Consider the following 12,630-nt stretch of genomic DNA (forward strand, 5'->3'; position numbering starts at 1 on the left):
ATAAATAAATATTAAATAAATAGGGAAATAAATAAATGTATAATAAACAAATATTGAACAAATGAATATGCAATATATAAATATGGGAATAAATAAATGTATAATAAATAAATACCGAAATAAATGCATGTATAATAAATAAATAAATGTGTAATAAATAAATATATAAAATAAATAAATATTATAATAAAACATGAAACGAATATATATATATATATATATATATATATATATATATATATATATATATATATATATATATATATATATATATATATATATATATATATATTGTTGCGGTTCTCGGAACCGCATGCATACTACAGATAGGTGTCCCAACTCCCAAGACGATTATTCCATTATTATACGTGTCGTTCGGTCCCTACCTTTTGTCTAGTGGGAAGACAAGGGAGTGTGTTGCGATGGGCTATAGTTAGGTTATTAAATCATTTTCCCTTTTATTTTATTCCCTCCTTTTATTTTCTGAGGTAAATTTGCCTCGCTTACTTCCCTCGTCCCACTTTCCACAGCGTACCACCGTCTACCCAGAGTCTCGTTTTCTGAGGCAAAATCCCGACGCACACGTTTGACTAGACAAACACTTCAAGCTGCACCACCATCCATCTGCCCAAGGCCAGACATGTGTGACATGTCACGTACGTTTTGCACCCAGGTGGGCGGGCTATACCGGCGTCTGGCCGAAACCCAGCCCAGGAAGGTGGACCACGTGAAGGGTCGGAGCCAGTCGGAATGCCCGGCTCGGACGATGACGTCGGTTTTAGCATGGCTCCTCCCCGAGTTATGGGCTCTATAAAGACGGAGGGGTCCTCCGTGAATTGAGGAGGAATTGAGGAGAATGGAGGAGAATTAAGGAGGAATTGGTGAGACTTGAGGAGAATTGAGGAGGAATTGAGGAGAATTGAGGAAAATTGTGGAATTGTAGAAGAAGTTAGTGTTCCTGCTACTTGTCTCTGTCCACACAACATCGACCAAGCGTCCTGCCTATTGCTCCACCCTCGCCCTCTGGACTCCGCCCCTCTCCACTCAAGCTCCTCCTGCAGACACGATCTCGACACGTGCGGCTGTGGCCTGAACTACACAACCATTGTCGGGTACCGCACCATGGAGCACCCCTTTCCACGAAACGCTCAAGTACCGAAAAACTATAGCCTCAACCCCCTCCCTCCCTGGCTGCAAGAGTCCTTTTCATTGGGGTTTCTTTCTCTGTGTGTGTGTCTGAGTGTGCTGGCGCCTGTCTGATAAGTAAGCCTGTAGAAGATCCTTATTGTTGTTACTGTTAATAATCTCGCGTCAAGTCTGCATTGTGACTGCTTTGGTAAGTTGCTTGTATAATTGTCACACCCCACACCCCACTCCTCTTTCCCTGCATTACATTCCCAATAAACCTTTGTTGTGCCATATGCTTTTCCTCGCTTGCTGTAAAGAAATAATTGTTGTAGAAATGTTCCCAGCTCACCTTTGTCTTTTCCCTCATTGGTCCAGTATGTTCGAATCCAGGTTGAGCCGGGTCTTTATTCCCAATGGTTCGTTCCTTCTAGCCGGTACATCCTTGGCAGTTTCGCTCGGCTGCATCCGATCCGGAAAGGTGATCCGATCCGGCAGAGCTTGGTTTTTCAAACCCACTTGGGGTCGCCGAGCAAATTTCGTGGGGTCGCGGGCGTCCTCTTGCAGCGAAAAAAAAATTGTATATTTTCGATCGGTGTTCGCTTTTACGGGATGTAATATAAACGGTTCGTTCAAAGTATGGGAACCGGTGCAACATGATGCTTGGAATGGGATCCAGCCGATGCGCGGGCTCGCTGAAGGGCGGTTCATTTTGGCGGGAAATTAGTGGTTTGATCCATGGCCTCTCAGACTCTGACTCTATCATGAACGTCTACAGGTAGTCGTCGACTTACGATCACAATTGGTTCTGACCAATCGGTCGGAAGTCGAACAACGTATATTTTACATACAAAAAAAATCACAAAAAAACCCAATTTTTTTTTACATACAAAAACAAAACAAAAAACGTGGTCGTAAAGTGGTCGTAAAGTCGTAAGTCGCATAGGTCGTAAGTCGACGAGTACCTGTATTCACGTCTCCACGTATGACTCGAGACCTTATTTGTGATGGCAGCACCGGCCTCCAGAAAATCTCGAGAACGTTCTTACGAGGATAAATTTCTGGACCTTGGATTTTACTACGTGGTGGATAAAAGTGGGGCACAAAGGCCTCAGTGTGTGATTTGTTTTGAAGTGCTTTCTACGGAGTCTATGAAACAAAATAAGTTGCAGAGGCATTTGACTACAAAACATGCGCCTTATCAGGGTAAGGAGAGAGCGTTCTTTGAGAGGAAACTTCTTGCACTCAAGAATACGCGTCTTGACAGAGAGGGTACATGCCATCAGACCAATTCTCGGGCATTAGCGGCCTCGTATCGAGTGTCGCTCCATGTTGCCAAGACTAAAAAGCCTCACTCCATTGCGGAAGAACTCGTGCTGCCATGTGCAAAGGACATGGTATCTCTGATGGTTGGGGAGGAAGCGGCGAAGAAACTGGCAGTTATACCCCTCTCTGACAACACCATCCAATGCAGAATTGAAGATTTGAGTCTGGACATAACGGCTCAGGTCGTACAGAAGATCAAGGAATCGCCGTGGCACGCCATACAGTTGGACGAGTCCACTGATATCGCATCGTACGCGCAACTCATCGTCTGGGTCCGCTTCATCAAGGCTGATAACTTTGTCGATGAGCCTCTGCTCATCAAACCATTGGAGGCCACCACCAAAGACGAGGACATTTTTGGGAAATAGAGCAGTTTTATCGTGAGCATGATCTGGACTTCGGAAAGTTGCTCGGTTCTACAACAGACGGCGCGCCAGCAATGTTAGGAGTGCGTTCTGGATTCAAGGCTAAATTGCTTGAGGTGACTCCTCAGACCTCCATGGTACACTGCATGGTTCACAGAGAAGCGCTCGCCTCTCGTACTTTGCCAGAAACCTTGCAGAGCATGCTCTCAGAAGTCGTAAAAATGGTGAATCGCATCAAATCGAGCGCCCTCAACACTAGGTTATTCAGGCTATTCTGCCAGGAAATGGATGCCGACCATAAGAATTTACTATTCTACACTCACGTCAGATGGTTATCTTGAGGAAACCTTCTTCTGCGTGTTTACGAGCTCAAAGATGAACAGAAGGACTTCCTATGCACACAAGGGAAAACGGCATGGGTAGCGTTGCTTGAGTCGGACTCTTGGCTGTCAGAACTGTGCTGTCTCGTTGACATCTTTGAACGTCTCAATGTCCTCAACCGCTCCCTCTAAGGCAAAGACACCAACCTCATGATTTTTCACGACAAAATGAGCGGATTTCTGGCGACTCTAAAATTACTGGCAGACAAAGCAGCTGTTAAGCGCTTCAGCCTTTTCCCCCCGTCTGGTGGAGCATCTAGCGATCTGCCAGTACGATGATACTGAGCTCGACAGTCTTTCTGGGGAGATAGCATGTCACCTTCGGTCGCTCATTCAACAGTTTGAGCACTATTTCCCCGAGCTGGATGTGCAGTCCTTTTCTGTGGTTCATGACCCTTTCACGGCTCCATTGGACTCGATTGCTGATGAAGATGATACAGCACAGGAAGAGCTTGTACAGCTCCAGCAGGATTCAGGAGTGCAGGCTCTTGCACGGACGAATTCGTTGTCGACATTCTGGTGCAAAATGCTGCCATCGTACCCGACCCTGTCATGGCGCGCCATTAAGGTTCTCATGCCATATCCTTCATCATACTTTTGTGAGCAGTCATTCTCCACCATGGTGGTGATTAAAACAAAGTACAGAAATCACCTAGAAATGGAGCATGATATGATCCTGGCATCGTCATCTACTTCTCCACGAATAGAGAAGTTGGTTTCTGAAAAACAGGCTCATCCTTCTCACTGATATATCTAAATGTCATTTGGACTAAACTTCTGAAACATTCAACTGTACTAATTGGATACTGTTGGCTATTCTCCGTTTACTCGTCTATGAAAACATGACGATGGTGAATAAACAGTAAATTTTCTTGTGTCGTATGAAATCTTATCTTATATATTGTTGTGGTTACCAAATTCGCAAACCACCATTCAGGTCCCTTAGGTGAGGTATCTCGGCAAGTATATGTGTAGTTAGGCCCAAACCCGTTGTCTAGTGGGAATACATGTCATTTATACGTGCTGCGACTCTTCAGGATAGCCGTTTTTCTTTTACTATCTTTATTTTGGACCAACCGCCATGATTACCACCACAACCACAACATCAACCACCAACCACAACACCGCTTCACCACAACCGCCGCGACCTTCACGTCACACCTCGCAACCGTAGCATCGCCACCGTTCTTGCCCCGCTGTGGGTACCGGTGTTGGACTCGTGCAGGGCGCACGTTGAACAGCGTGTACAAAATCACGGATTTTGTGCTTCAAAAACGGATCAAAAACGACACACGCCCACTTTTTGCCGTCCAATCGGTGAGCGAGGGGCGATTTGGCCCCGCCTCCAGAACGATCGATATATGCAAATTTGTGGATCAAAAAGCCTTCACGCCCACTTTTTCTCGGGCCAATGGGGAGCGAGGTGAAAGGTCAAAGGGAGGGGGTCAAAGGCGAAGCTACGGGGGGATAAAAGGACCGTGTTCGTCAGTCAGAGCAGTGTGGAAGTCTGGAGCCCGAAGCCTGCAGTAGCTGGAGAAGCTGAAGAGAGTCGAACGAGGAGAGCCCAAAGAAGAGTCCAGGGTGGAGAGTCCAGAGGCGGAGAGGCGGCAGCGGCGAAGGCAGACGAGGGGGTGCTCGCGACGGTGCCGGGAGCTGCACGCCCGAGGAAGGCCGGCAGCGCGACCTGGCCGAGGTGGAGACGCACACCAGGGATAATAAAGATCCTCTATACCCCGAGCATCAGCAACCCCCTCCTGTTTCCCCCCGCGCTGAGATAGTGCGACCAAGGGGGCCCCTTTCCCACCCCCTGCCAGGCACTGTCCGCGAGGCCCGCGGAGTGAGGCGCCATCGCCGCTCCGCGTCTCATCACCAGACGGGTAGGCGCGACCCGGTCTCGGCCTCAGGCCTGCCTCATTCTTGAGGGTATTTCTTTTCCTTGGTTTTGGGTATGTGTTGTCGGCGCCGTCTGTGAAGTAGAATTGTATAAGTGTTGCCGTGTGCTCGGTAGTCGGTATTAGCTCTGCATAGTTTTCGCTTTTATATTTGCTTTTTGTGTAAATGGAATTGTGTTTTCTTTTTTTTGTGTGCTTTTGGTGGAATTGTATTTGTGTGCTTCCCGTGTGCCGCGAATAAATGTGCTTTATTATTGAACTGTTCTCCCGCTTCGCTTCGTCTTTTTCTCCCATTGAATCCTCATCTTGCTTCACGTAAAGGGTTGGTAGTGGGCTGAATACGCCCGATAATTAATCGAACCGTCGAGGTCGACGATAACACCGCTCGGTTATTCTGATAGTACGGAACGGGTCGCTTAAGTGGCCCGTGTCCGAAGTCGACCTGCGGCGAGGTGCGATCGCCCGGTCTACCCTCCGCGTGGGTACTTAGGTAGGTCGAATTTGGCGAGCAACCCTATCCCACGCGGGGGCTGATTGGCTCGATCGCGGTGAGACCGAAAGGTCCACCCGTGACTGGTTCCCGGCGTTAGTCCGAGAGGGTCACGACTGGATTGTCCGTCCGGTGGGCGACGTGCCGCGATTCGAGTTACGTGGCCGTCAGCACGCCGGCGGGCGCGAAATCCGCAACAATATTATGAATTGGGTTTTGAATCTTTTGGGTCGCGTGATGTAGAGAGGTTCTGAAATTGGGTCGCCACTAAAAAAAGTTTGAAAACCACTGCGGTACAGTGATCCGGTTCGGACAAGGTGCACCGAGGGCGTGGTTCCCCCATGGTTAAACCGCATGGTTAATTAGGTAACCCGATTCCAGAGGCGGGAGGACCCTCGGTCACGCGGTTGAGTTATTGGCATCCACGGTCGGTTAAGCGACCTGCCGCGTCACGGAATTATCCGTGAGCGACGGCCTACAATTCCGGGGAGTCTGGTGGGAATCGACGTAGCTTTCCCCACCTAGTGGTCTTCTCACCCGACCCCGCAACAATATATATATATATATATATATATATATATATATATATATATATATATATATATATATATATATATATATATATATATATATATATATATATATATATATATCTCTGGAAAAAATTAAGAGACTACTGCAAAATTCTCAGTTTTTCTGGTTTTACTATTTATAGGTATGCGTTTGAGTAAAATGAACATTTTTGTTTTATTCTATAAACTACTGACATTTCTCCCAAATTCCGAATAAAAATATTGTCATTTGGAGCATTTATTTGCAGAAAATGACAACTGGTCAAAATAACAACAAAGATTCAGTGTTTTCAGACCTCAAATAATACAAACAAAACAAGTTCATATTCATTTTTAAACAACACAATCCTAATGTTTTAACTTAGGAAGAGTTCAGAAATCAATATTTTGTGGAATAACCCTGATTTTCAATCACAGCTTTCATGCGTCTTGGCATGCTCTCCACCAGTCTTTCACATTGCTGTTGGGTGACTTTATGCCACTCCTGGTGCAAAAATTCAAGCAGCTTGGCTTTGTTTGATGGCTTGTGACCATCCATCTTCCTCTTGATCACATTCCAGAGATTTTCAAAGGGGTTCAGGTCTGGAGATTGGGCTGGCAGGGTCTTGATCTGATGGTCCTCCATCCACACCTTGATTGACCTGGCTGTGTGGCATGGAGCATTGTCTCTGCTGGAAAAACCAATCTTCAGCGTTGGGGAACATTGTCAGAGCAGAAGGAAGCAAGTGTTCTTCCAAGACTCCCTTGTACGTGGCTTGATTCATGAGTCCTTCACAAAGACAAATCTGTCTGATTCCAGTCTTGCTGAAGCACCCCCAGATCATCATCAATCCTCCACCAAATTTCACAGTGGGTGCGAGACACTGTGGCTTGTAGGCCTCTCCAGGTCTCCGTCTAACCATTAGACGACCAGGTGTTGGGCAAAGCTGAAAATTGGACTCATCAGAGAAGATGACCGTACTCCAGTCCTCTACGGTCCAATCCTTAAGGTCTTTTGCAAACCTCAGCCTGGCTCTTCTTTGCTTCTCATTGATGAAGGGCTTTTTCTAGCTTTAAACGACTTCAGCCCTGCCCCCAAGGAGCCTGTTTCGAACCGTCCTCGCGATGCACTTCACCCAAGCAGCCGTTTGCCATTCTTTTTGTAGGTCACTTGATGTCATCCTACGGTTGTTGAGTGACATTTGAATGAGTTGGCGGTCATCCTGGTCAGTGGAAAGTCGTTTTCACCCTCTGCCAGTCTGTAGCTTTGTTGTCCCCAATGTCTGTTGCTTGACCTTGTTCTTATGAACCGCCATCTTTGAAATTTTAGGGATGGAAGCAACATGACGCTCACTGTATCCCTCTGCCAGGAAAGCCAGAATTGAACTCTTCTTTTCCTCACTCAAAACATTTCTTTTCAACTCTCTTGCCATGGTCAATAGTTTTTTTTTTTAATTGCAATTACTTTTGAGGCACTACTAGCACTGTTTTTGCCATCCAGCTGGTCGTATTGGAAGAGTTTTGTGATGACCACAGCAGTGGTTTTTTTTAAATACTTTTCCTTGTTAAATAAGATTCGGATCAGGTGATCACCTCATCAGTACCTCACTAAGTAGAATGAGGTGTGCCTGTGTTGGAATTCAACAGACACTGGAATAGAATGGCTGCCATACATGTTGAGATGCTGATTTAAAAATTTTTTTGGAGTGGTCTCTTATTTTTTTCCAGAGCTGTATGTACACACACACACACACACACACACACACACACACACACACACACACACACACACACACACACACACACACACACACACACACACACACACACACACACACACACACACACACACACACACACACACACACACACACACACACACACACACACACACACACACACACACATCTCCTTTAACATTATGTCGCCTTCACCACCACTTCCTTCACCCCAACCCCCTTCACCACCCCACCCCTATCTACCCTCTTCACCCCCACACCTATGCTCTTCACCACTCCACCCACAACATTCCCCCCCCCCAATCCCCATCACCCACAACATCCCCCCCAATCCCCATCCCCCCCAATCCCCATCACCCACACTCATCACTCTTCACAATCCTCCGACCAGACGCCTGCTTTCCGGCGCCGCGTTTTTTAAATATCTGACAGCAACAGCGAAACGGTTTGATGCTCGCTCGGGGAATCCCGGCACGGAGCGCTGCTTGTGCCAATGAGCGTGCCGCGGGGCGTGGCCTCGGTACATACTCCTTTAGGATTCCCCGCACGCTTCCACCCCTAACGAGGCGCCGCCGTCGATCCATTCCCTCCCCTTACCCCGTGCCCCTCCCCTCCCCTCTCCTCCCCTCCCCCCGGTCAGGCAACGTCCGTGAGCATCATCCAGCTCCAATGAGTTCCTTGTGAGGGAGTGAGAGGGTTAATCCGACATTCGGGGTTCGGATTCGTGCTCGCCGTGTCAAGTGTTGATGTGAGGCGTTCACTCGATCCTCTTTACTGATCATCGGCAAAATGCACATGAGCGGCACGTACGTGGTGTACGTGGAACGTGGTGCACGTGCAGGCGCCATGACTAATGCGTGATAACGAAGGCGCTGCTTTGTCCATCTTCTCTTGTCCACCTCGGCCTCGGTGCTCCTTTGACACTTTGACGGTGAAGCCGCGCTCCTCTCGGACACGTGCGCAGACGTCCAGCTCCTGGTCTCCCCTGGAAGGTGCACATCGTGCGGCCATTACGATCCGAGATCCTTGTCGACTTTGCAAAGCATACGGGTCCAGCTGGTGACGCGGTCTGCCACAAGGTGTGCAGGCTCGACCTTTGAGCACACCATCCCCCCCCCCCCCCCAATCGATGATCTTCCGTGCCGTTGCTCCACGTGAGTTCATGGAGACCTTGGTGTAGTCCTGGACATTTTGAGCAACAGTCGATCCCTCGATACGTCTCTTGGGTCGCCCGGTGACCCCTGACTGTTTTTCTCAGGTTTCGAGGGCAACTTGTCCGCTCTCTTTTCGCACAACTCGATGATCACGCTTCGAGCGCTTTCCAGTGAATTCTGACGTCAACAATACGATATATTAACTGCAAACCGCCGCCCGGGCGCCGCGCAACGCCGAAGCGAAGGAGGAGAAGCTTCCAGCAGATATCCTATATATATATATACATCCAAGAGTTCGGGCAATCTGGACGGCCGCTGAAGTATTGACTTCGCAGCGTGCCGGCACGAATTGCCGTGCTCGGGCCCGGGCCCGGGCCCGGCACTCCCTGGCGGTGTTCGCGTCACGGAGCGCGCGCCGCCCATTGGCCGCCGACCCGCCTCGTCCAAGCGGCGGCGTCCCTGCTAATGCGGAGAGCGCGCTCCTGCTACGTCTTCATTAGGGCCTCATCACCGGCACATTAACGGTGCCCGGGCGTCGTGGACGAGATTTCTGAGGGATTTATCGACGGAATTGCGAGGTACGTCGGTCGGTGACGGCCGAGGACCGGTTTTTTTTTTTACCGAGAGCGCCCGCGGGTGCAGCCGGGGCACGACAGGAATACGGAACACGGAGCACGAAGCCCGCGCCGTCCGCATCCACGGCCAGGTGCGTACGTGTCTGTTTGTCTGTCGGTTCACCGTCCGTCTCTCTGTCTCTGTACCTGTGTTGAACGTGGCGACGCGCGCAGTCGCGGCGCCATCCCCCCTCTCTATCACCCCCCACGTTTGCTGCATAATTGCAGGAGGAACGAGCGAGCGTCGCACGTGGAAAGCACAGGGATGCAAAGGCTGCGCTCTCGGACAAGCGAGACACGTGCACACGAGATGCGGTGATATTGATTTAGACGGACAAGCGAGAGATTTTTTTTTCTTTGTACGACGTTCATGGCGCTTCGAGCGTACCCCGTACTCGCGCCGTGCTTCGAGCGCTCCGTGAATTGTATCGGATTTGAAGTGCTGAGTGGGAGGTTGCTCCCCCCCCTCCGCCACCCCCAGATAACCGTGCCCTGCAGTGCCCCCCCCTCCCAGCACCCCCCACGGCTCTCTCTGGACGAATCGTGCCGTGCATCGCCTTCGAGTCGTGAGCGCAGCGTGCACGTACGTCGTGCCTTCGGAACCTCGACCCGCGCCGGTCATGAACTCGGTTCAGCATGGTCGTGACGAGTGCGCACGCACCACGATGGCCCCTTTTTTTTCCCGCTCAAATCTTCTCCATCTGCCTCCAGCACGCCTGATCGGCCTTTAATGATCACTCGTCGAAGTGACGCACAAATGCAATTTGCTTGCGTAACGGGGGCTCGTTTGGCGCGTCGAGTTTCGCGGAACCGACAATAAATAAATAAAATAAAAAATAATCAAACAAATAGATAAAAGGTCCAGAATTTCCTTGGGAACCAATGTTCTTGCTTTCCTCTGCTACTCGTGCCGACATAATGGTGGAAAGGTCACTGCTCGGCACAGCTTCGGGGTCTAGTGAACGTGAGCTGGTCAGGCGGGACCCGTAATGACCGTGCACTGGCTCGGCTTTGGGGGCGAATGAGCCTCGATGCGTGGGTGGCTCCAAGGGGAGGAATCCACGAGGAAATTAAGGAACGGTACAAGCAGAGTCCTGTCCGGTAAATTAAAAGAAGAAGAAGAAAAAAAGTTTGAATTGTGAATACAAACACCACTCACTCTAGAGACCTTTTCAGTCCACCGTAAGCCTGGTGTTGGCTTAGTGGTTCGGGTGGTGGCTTGGGATCCTAGGGTCCTGAGTTCAAGCCCCGTTGGGCCGCTGAATTAATATACACCAGGAGGTTGACTCAGCCTGTCATCCTTCCGAGGTCAGCAAAATGAGTACCAGTGTACTGGTAAGGGGGACACTGCATCAGCGGCATAGCCGCGTCCCAACCAATGATGCAACCAGCAGCCACAGTCAGAGAGACAGAGACACAGACACAGACACAGACACAGACACAGACACAGACACAGACACAGACACAGACACAGACACAGACACAGACACAGACACAGACACAGACACCGAGACCACCGTGGTCGACCTTTATACAATGTGCACTCAATCTACAATGGGCTTTGTAACCCTGGGATACGCTATCTGATATGTTTACGTACGCAGAACTGAAGAATATTAATTGCTGCTTACAATTCAGAAATGAATGATTTTGGGGTCCGCATCTCCATCAACAGACCATGACCTTGGCAGTCAAGATGTGCTCCACAGATCATGACGTCGTCACCATTTTTTTGAGGGAAACCCTTTGCTCGTGCACGGTTGTTGTTTTCTTCTTCTTTTTTTAATGCTGTGTCGAGGCTCATGGAAGAGCTGGCAACTAAACATTATGAGTGAATGGCTGAGGAAAGCAAGGGCGGGCACAGAAAGGAATCTGACCTGATCTCCTCTTGATGGTCATCAAGGGACGAGGCCTGGAACGCCTGCATACCCGTGTCCTGATACCGATGACTGTTTGTTCCGTGGCTTTGTCCATCTCACTGAGATGTACTGCGGTTGTTAAGGAAGTCGGAGATAGATTCGAGAGAACGTTATTCCGGCGTCCGATAAATATGGCCCTGGGAGGACCACGGGCAGTGAACTTTGTCATTGTGGACAAAATTAATTGAGTACGTCTCTGTGTGCTTTTATATTTCATTTTGAGTCGTATCAATCATCGGTATGACCTTGGAGATTGATAGACGTGGCACAATGAGGTTAGGGCAGCTTTGAAAATGGGATCCGTATCACTCATTGTCCCTTTTACCTTGCATTGTTGATGACTATTCATTGTTATCCGGCCCTTGTAGATTCACACCGTCCGGGCAAGATGGAATGATCAGAGAACTTGCTTTTTGGTTCTGGTTGGAGAGTGAATTTTTGACATCTGGGAATATTAAATAGTTATAGGCACTTGAGGACGTGCTGTGTATGTGTAGCAATCAGTGTTTCCATAACTGACAGATTGTTTGTTTTAAGACCTTCGGGGATCATTTAATCTGTAGATCTGTGTGGCACAATTGTTGAGGGCCCGGCGTTTAATCCATGTGTATCTTATGTATGGATAGGCTTAACAGTGTGGCTGCAAAGGCTTAAGCTCTTGTATTGCTGTTGGAGTTCGGCATCAAGAGCACTAATAACAGAGTCGAGCTGCTTAAGATATGCTGCATTTGATGAACAATTACTAAACATAAGCACCGGTTGAACATCAATAATTTACTTTGTCTGTGAAATGGGGATGAAGGGCTGACCTTCCGAGCAATGAAGATGACCTATTGTAACGCCATTGACCCTTAATGTTCTTGCATGATGTGAATTTGTCCACAAAACACCTTGATCTGGTCACATGATTATTGTTGCCGAAGTTGCCTGTGATTTGTTGATTACATATCTGTTAACCCGCAATGACATCAGTAGGCAATGGACAAATACGTATTGCAATTGGTATTTTAAACTTTGCTTCCCATGTTTGAACATGTGCATTATCGGCCATGTGTTTAGACAGTGGTACTCAAAC

At 48.7% G+C, this 12,630-nt stretch overlaps 1 protein-coding gene across 4 annotated transcripts in view; it reads left to right on the plus strand.

Moving 5' to 3' along the window:
- The first annotated feature begins 8,236 nt into the window (after nt 1-8,236).
- Nucleotides 8,237-12,630, plus strand: part of LOC147015963 (uncharacterized) — a 659,412-nt gene continuing 655,018 nt past the window's right edge. For 3 of the 4 annotated variants that reach the window (XM_085848637.1, XM_085848636.1, XM_085848639.1), the window contains exon 1: nt 8,237-9,728. The gene's annotated coding sequence lies outside the window, so the exon portion shown is untranslated. The remainder of the gene's footprint in view (nt 9,729-12,630) is intronic. The other variant, XM_085848638.1, reaches the window with a different exon arrangement.

This window comes from Eptatretus burgeri, chromosome 12 (assembly GCF_056783735.1).
Source record: "Eptatretus burgeri isolate ZD-2024b chromosome 12, Ebu_testis_v1, whole genome shotgun sequence".
Taxonomy (NCBI): Eukaryota; Metazoa; Chordata; class Myxini; order Myxiniformes; family Myxinidae; genus Eptatretus; species Eptatretus burgeri.